Consider the following 8321-nt stretch of genomic DNA (forward strand, 5'->3'; position numbering starts at 1 on the left):
ATATATATATATATATATATATATATATATATATATATATATATCAAGTAAACACCGCCACCATAAGTGGACTATACCACTCAACAACAATTAAACAAGAACTATACAATATAGGTGTCACAACCAGGGAGGACACTCTAGAAGTAACATGTTTCATCGTCCTCGAAGAGAACTAAGTGTAGACTATTAGCATTCGTTATTACATTTATAGGTCAAAATGTGTGGAAAATTTTAAACTTTTCATCTACATCTACTTGATGAGGTTTTCATAGACCTCTTGCTTACAAATAATATATTCATAACGAGTTTACTTAGACTCCTTGCATAAGAAAATTACATAGGCTTCTACTTTTATGTCACATATATATAAAATACACAATATGATCTTAATAGGGATGTCTCACATCAAACCATCTAAACGAAATAGAAAAATATGGGCATAGCCCTTACACAATGTATAAATACCACTTAGGACTTACAAAACTTTATTTTACTTTTGTGAACATCTTGCCTTAACTGACATAGACCGCATGAGCTAATATGGAATCCGATGTCATGGAACCCTACACTAAAAAAATATGGACTACTTGCCAAAGGTACCAATACATGAACATCGCATCTAGGTGAATCCAGTAGATAGTATTCCTATAGGGGCAACATATTTCAAGAACTTGGAGATGGGTTTGGGCCCCTCTTTATGCAACATGAATTATAGTCTCCAATCTCATGAGTACAATAGTGAACCTACCTTCCCTACTTGGGAAGAGACACTCCTCGCTACTAGTTCACTCAGTGCTAAGCTAGAGTCCCTTTTGAAACATCTTTCTTTAAAAATCATAACTTATTTTAGGTCATAGCAGAAATAGCTCCTTATATAGTCATAATAATTATCTCAATAGAAATTGCATGAGAACACTTTTCAACACAACCCTTCACATTTGAGATTAGCATATTAACATCACCATTATATTATAAGGCACATAGGTACTTCATAACCAACCTGATATGATTCCATCTTAAGCATAATCTTATAATCATATGATCAAGACATCTTAATTTCATAATCATACAAAACCTACATAATCATATCACAAGATATTCTTCAATTGAACTTCATCACGAAGTACAACCCATCATAATTGAAGTAAAATGTTTAGGATATGAAGACTTACCTGATCTCCTTCAAAAGCAACCATTTTGGTCTTACAATCAACCAAAAAATTCAATCCAATCATTGGTCAAATAACATTATTAAATGGTAATTAACACAATATTAAAGTCAATTGCATCACTACAACTCAATTTAACACTAGTTCATAACCTAAGGTTAGGGTCTTGGGTCAATTTCATGATCTAATCTAGCTACTAGGTTAACTCATCAATAACTAGCATATTTTGATTGTAATACATCATAATATAATCATAATAATCAAAAGAAACCATAAAAAATACAGTGTAGAAGATCAAATTCGTGTAAGAAAGAAACCCGTATGAAATCATCTTTTGAAAACCAATGTTGGAAAAAACCCTTTGGGGAAAGCAATACCAAAGGTGTATAGTTCACATACCTTGTTAATTTTTGATGATTAATGGATAAAAGGTCTATTCTTTCTTCCCTAATTACCTTGACTTAGCCCTTCAATCGAGTTCTTTTTTGGGAGAGAGAAAGTAGAGAGAAAAAGAAAAATTTGTGTTTGGGAATTTGGGGGTGTTAAATTGAATTTAGGCTTAGGGTAGGTTATATAGTTAATTAAATAACCTTATTAACAACCCACTAATAACTAATTAAACCACTAAAAAACTAAATTATTTAAATGAAGTCACTAAAACGTAGTAGTAAAATTTCAGGTCTAACCTACGAGGCCAGGACTGACGATCGGTTGGTTATTCGACGCGTGTTGGGACAAACAATCCAACTAGTTTGTCATTTTGTTCTGATACGTATTAGAGTTAGTTTATAGTCATAACGTTAGGGTACGACTCCCTAAGGACAAACCAAAGGTTCCTTGAGGAGGACCCTTGCATTTTGGCAAAAGTATGTCAAATGGACAATGTCTATAAACGATGACCATTAGTGAGGCATGCTCCAATCGACGAGGTGTTGATGGCATTGTTGTTGGACATTTATCAATTTCTTACAAAAGTCCATTTGTACAACTCTCTTAAGTTTTGGAGTGTCTAGGGGTAAAATGGTCTTTTTCCAGGCTAAGTGTAGTATCGTAATTACCTTTAATGCATAAGAGCCGAAAATTTGATCTTAGAGTGAAGTCTTGATCCATCCGTGTTCGAACCTAGGTGGAAGCAATGAATTAATTATTTTTTTTAATTTAAGTTGGTAAATTAATGTAATAAATTAATATTTATTATTTATTAGCTGATTTAAAATAAAAGGGAACTCAATTTTTTTTATCATTTAATAAAAACCTTATTTGACTAAGTCCTAAACTACATTTCTTAGCCTAATAAAACACTCATTCTATCACGTCTATCTCCTAAACATTCAAGATTATTCTCTCTTCCCATTCATGTTTCTCTCTGCCCAAATGAAATTCAATAACAGAGAATTTACCTAGGTTCTTCACAGTTGAATAACTCACACAAAAATATAAGAAAAACAAATGTTAATCAATCACGTAGGCAAAGAGAAGGTTTTCCGTCGAATGTGGTGTTGAACTTTCGGTGTTGGACGTGTGTTTAGAAAAGTTTTTGTGCAGCAAGTCGAGGTTTGAACGTCAAAAAGGTATGTGTTCTCTTCTCTCTTTGTCCCTTTCCCCAGAGACCCCTAAGGTTTAGTATATTACATCCGAAAACTAGGGTTGTTCCCTGTTGCATGTCCCTGTTACTAGCTCCCAATGATTCGTAGGTTGGATATGTTTGCTGGTAGATATTAGGCGTGTGTTGTGTTTTCTTGATGAATATGTCCATGTATGTGCGTTTGAAATCGTATAAAGGATCACCTATGAGATCCCAAACTATGTATACGTGTGTGCAATGTGAACCATGATTATGTGCCTCGGGTTTAAGTCTCTAAAATGTCATGTTAGTTTTTGTATTTCATGTACCCATGTTTATGTAAATCAATATGTTCATAAGTTATATAAAGATGCTGATTTGAGTGCAATTCTTTATCGAATGAAATCTTGAAAATGCACCTAAAGAACTCACGAAAAACTACTTAAAACGTCTAAACATTTAATGTTAAAGAAATGAGAAAATAGAATGCAAAAATTTCCAGCATCTTGTTAATGAGTTTCGGCCAAACTAAGGATATTTTCATGCTATGGAAAAAGGCATTCAAATATGTGAGATCATTGGAGATTGAGCCCATGACCTCCCCATGTTAAAAAATCAATGAAATAAGATGACAAAAAGGGAATGTTACATGTGGCATTCGAACCCATGACCTTGGCTGGAAAATGAATTATGAAAATAATAAATGGGAGGAGTTAGATTCGAACCCACCACCTCTCAATCAACATACGAAAATTAAAAGAAAAATAAAGTATGAGGCGCATTCGAATCGAACCCACCACCACTAGGAAGAACCAAGGGAAATTAAGGAGAAGAAATTGAAGTGGGGCTGTGGGGGGTGGAACCCACACCCCCTCAGCCAAAGGAGGGAAACTAAAAGAATTAGACACTAAAAGTAAATGAGGTTGTGGGGGTTCGATCCCACATCCTTGAAGTCCCATTGATCAAAAAATGAAGAGAAAAATTAAGGTAAAAAAAATGAATGCGTTGGGGCTCGATCTTCAGTCGCAAAGCCGCCTGGATCAAATTAAAATGTATAATTAAATTGAAGTGTTTTCCAAGGTATTCAAAACTGGGTTCCCTTGTCAAAATCCCGTATTGATACATAAGTCATACATGAATTAAATATTCAAGAATAATGTTGCCTACTTAGATAAAAATCGAGATCTTGGCATATATACAATATGCATAAGTCTTGCACCACATAATCTTAGGAAGATATGAATCACTTAAAAGAACTATGAATGAAGTCTTATGGCTGGTATGTATGGACCCATAAATCTAGCATACATTTAAAAATAAGTGAACCTAAGTGTATGTAATGAAATAATGAAATGAATGATGAAAAAATGAAATGAACAATGAAATGATGAAATGAACATTCATGTAAAAAGGGGTGAGTAATTATAAAGAGAAAACGTGGTAATGTTAATGAATGTGGTGACAACATGATATCAGGCTAGTGTAAAATTTGAAAGCAATCTTAAATGAGCCTAAGTAAATGTTACAAAAATGTACTCACCTATGAGAGTGTAATACTAATGAAGAGACCAGTCTCTATGAACACTCTAATGAAAGTATTGAGATCAATATACAATTAATACTAATGATGAGATGAGAAACTATTGAGCTATGATCTCCTTATACAAGAAGCCAACTCCAATGACGTATGAGCTGAATGTAATGTAAATTTATACTGAGCATCGATACACTAGCTATGAGCAGTGATGCCTTCTTTTCGGAATGACGGAGGTTCACGTAACTCTTATGAGATGAGACTCTCCGGCATGACGGGTATGCTCTTCTTATATCTCCTAGTCTTTCAACCTATACTACTAAAATAGGGATCTGGTGGGGTTCAATTCCATGCACACTAGCATGTTTTGGGTCACTTTAACCGGTGATTCCATGTCTTTTCTATGTGGGGGGAGACACTGGATTTCATGATGCTCACATGATATATGTCGGTTAAAGTTAAAGTTACCAATGAATGAATGAGGCCAGCCTCAAATGATGCACATAATAAAATGAATGATAACAAATATGTTAGGATAGGATAATCAAGAGGTGATCTAGACTCATGTAATGACACTAGGTCATTCGTGATCATTGCACAACGAACCCGATGAAAGTCTTAAACTACATCCTAGGTATAGCTGGTGTTCACACTAGCCTATGAATGAAATGAAATAAAATACGTATGAATGAATGAAGCAGACTCTGTGTTTTCTAAAGAAAGATCCCTAGTTGAGGTCCCATATCTTGAGCCCTCATTTTGGAAAGTCTTGATGTCAAGTCCATGATTCCAAGGTCTCATGGCATATGAAAAATGATATGACTCATGTTACGTTCTATATGCAATATGTTATGTACTATGTACAAGATGTTACGTGCTGTGTGTAATACGATAAGTATGATGGTGCATGTTACTCTCATGGCATAAATTTCCTAATCCAAAAATCTCACTCACTTTCCTAATTCAAATTTGGAAAGCTCACTCACTTTCCTAATCCAAATTTGGAAAGCTTACTAACTTTCGTAATCACAATTTGGCAAGTCCATTGACTTGACTTTCCATAATCATGTTGTTAGAAAACAGTTATTCTTACTTATGCATGTCCTTGGTGTGTGCTTACATATACCCATACTTAGTACAAGTGTGTTCTAATCCCATACAACTCTATATTTTTAGGTGCAGGCATAGATGGACGCTAGAGCTTAAAGGTTGATGTTGCAGCTATCCGGACGTTGAGCTTTTATCAAGACTTTCTAGGCCCTCATGCTTTTAAGGATATCTACCATTATTATCTAGCATAGATGTAGGCTTTATCTAGTGGAGAATGTTCCACTAGTGTTTCTTTCACCTTCTATTTTAGACTTTGTATTGGTGTCGTTTTGGAAAAAATACGTTTAATGCAATTATAAACTGTTTCTTTCAATTGATTAACTCTATATTAGATGGTTGATTTGTTAACTCCTATCATGTGAGGCTTAAATTGTTTAGCATGAAATAAGAAAATAAAAAGTTCTAATTTTCTGCTGAAATTCACCTAGATTAAGTATGAACGATGTATGTAGGCTTGTCTGCGACCTTTGAGAGGTCAACGATACCGGTCTCGTCTGGGGTCTAGATTCCGATCGTGACAAAGTTGGTATTAGAGCACTAGGTTAAATTCGAGGATAATAAGTTCATATCAACCACATAGAGTAGTTTCTTATTGATTGTAGTAAAGTGCACCACTATCCTGAATTAGAGACTGCATAATGCGTAGGAAAATTCCATTCTTATGATCTTATCTTGCCTTTCCTAATGTCTGACTTTGTTGATGTTATGAGTGTGTCTAACATCAATCATGTTTTTTTGGAGAATGAATACTAGGAGAACCCTTGGTCAGAGGAGAGGAGGAGCAGCTGCTGGGGCAATCAGGGCCCACCCCAGGCTCCAGTTGAAGGAGTGGCTATGCCGGTTAATCCTGCTTGGTTGACTGATGCTGAGTTGAGGGCATCTGTTTCCTAGATGGCACAGACCATCACTTTGCAGGAACAGGCCATGACTGACTAGGTCAACCGGCAAAATGTTTAGAGGGAGAACCTACCGGTTCGCAGTATGGCTTACAGGCTGAGAGACTTTACAAGGATGAATCCTTCTATTTTCATAGGGTCTAAGAATTCAGAGGATCCTCAGGAGTTTGTGGATTATGTGAATAAGATCTTGGTGGATATGGGGGCCACAGATACTAAAAAAGAAGTGATACCGTCCTATAAACTAAAGGATGTTGCGTAGACTTGGTGCAAGAATATATGAGTTTTTGGAGGAATTTGGGTCACTTGGGAGTCGTTTAAGACAACCTTTCTTGAGATATTCTTTCGAAGAGAGTTGAGGGAGGCCAAGGTTGAGGAGTTCATCAACCTTAAGTAGGTATCCATGACAGCCAGGGAGTATTCCCTGAAATTCGTTAAACTGTCCAGGTATGCTACTTACCTAGTATCAAGCTGCAGGGATGAGATGAGCAGGTTCCTCACATGAATTAACGAAGATTTGGAGGAGCAGTGTCGGTCTGCGATGCTCCACGATAACATGGATGTCTCCAGGTTGATGGTGCATGTCCCGTAGATAGAGGACAACCGCAAATGAGGAGCGTTCGTCATGCTACGAGGCCTAAGCCTCAAGATAATGCATGATGTTTAACTTTGTGACTATATGATGAAGGTCTTGACTTAACTATGTCTATGTTGTACTATATAACTATGATGATATGTTTTCACTTGTGTAAGTAGTATATATGATTTTTCTTGTGGTGGTAAGGTGATGCAGTGCACCAAGTATCACTAAAGGGTTACTTGGGAAGTTAATGAATAAAAAGGAAATAGCTCACTGTTAAATGAACAAGAGGTCACTGTAATGTGACTGAAAAATGTAATAAATCGTATATGTGAATCTATAAATTGTTTGGCCTTTGAATATGTTTATATGAAGTGTATGAATGATATACATTCTATTGTTTCAAGGTTTAATAAAAATTTACTTAAAAAGGCGTAAATTATTATTTCAAAGTCTATACATGTATTGTGACTTAAAATATGTTATATACATACATACATATATATATATATATATATATATATATATATATAGATGTATGTATATAGATGAATGTATCTATGTATGCGCTGAATGATAACTATGGTCTTGTATAAGACCTCTAAGAGGTCAAGTATGCCATTTTACTTCTAGGGGGTGCTCCCTAGATGTGACAAATGTGGTATCAGAACACGAGGTTTTTAAAAGTTGTTTAGGATCCAAGAAGTCTCATATTGCCACGTCTAGTAGAGTCTTGTATCATTGGTGGTGAGTCACGACACATCAAATAGTACAAGAGGCTATAAAACTATAGAGTTTTCCTTCTTCATCATTCTCATATCGTGCCATAGAACTTAACTCTATAAGATCTCACTTTAATCTTTGCTTGTAAGGTGGTATTTTCGATGTGTTTGCTTGGATGAGATCATCTTTATGCTTGAAGGAGAAAAGGTGAGTGATACGCTCTAACTTACTTCTCAAATCAGAAGTAAAGCGGTCGTGTGAAGCAAATAACCCAACTAGTGAGGTTGGGATCGTTCCCACGAGGAAAATAGTCAAGACTTAACTTCAACCTGTTATTACTATTGTTTGGTTAATGACTTCCTTGAAAAGTAAAAAACAATAAAAGGGGGGGGTTTCTAATTCTAAATGAATGAAAATAACTAACACAATTGAAAGAGACACTTAACATCTTTGAATGTTGGATTTTAATCAATTAATCAAAGTAACTAGGGTTTACGTGTTCTCCACAGGTTCATAACTTGATACTTCTAACTATAACAATTCTTTCGTAGTATCTTGCATGCAAAGTGATAAGTTATGTATTTCTAAATCCTTGGTCCGGCATCTAGAAAATCTCACTCCGCACCTTGGTCCGGCTACGTGTGTTTCTTTCCTAACCCCTTATCTTTACCTCATATTAAGCATCGTATTCGATATTTGACTAAGTTATTACCTCGTACCAATCAATACTAGCCTATTAGATAGT

Source organism: Solanum pennellii, chromosome 4, assembly GCF_001406875.1.
Source record: "Solanum pennellii chromosome 4, SPENNV200".
NCBI classification, from domain to species: Eukaryota; Viridiplantae; Streptophyta; class Magnoliopsida; order Solanales; family Solanaceae; genus Solanum; species Solanum pennellii.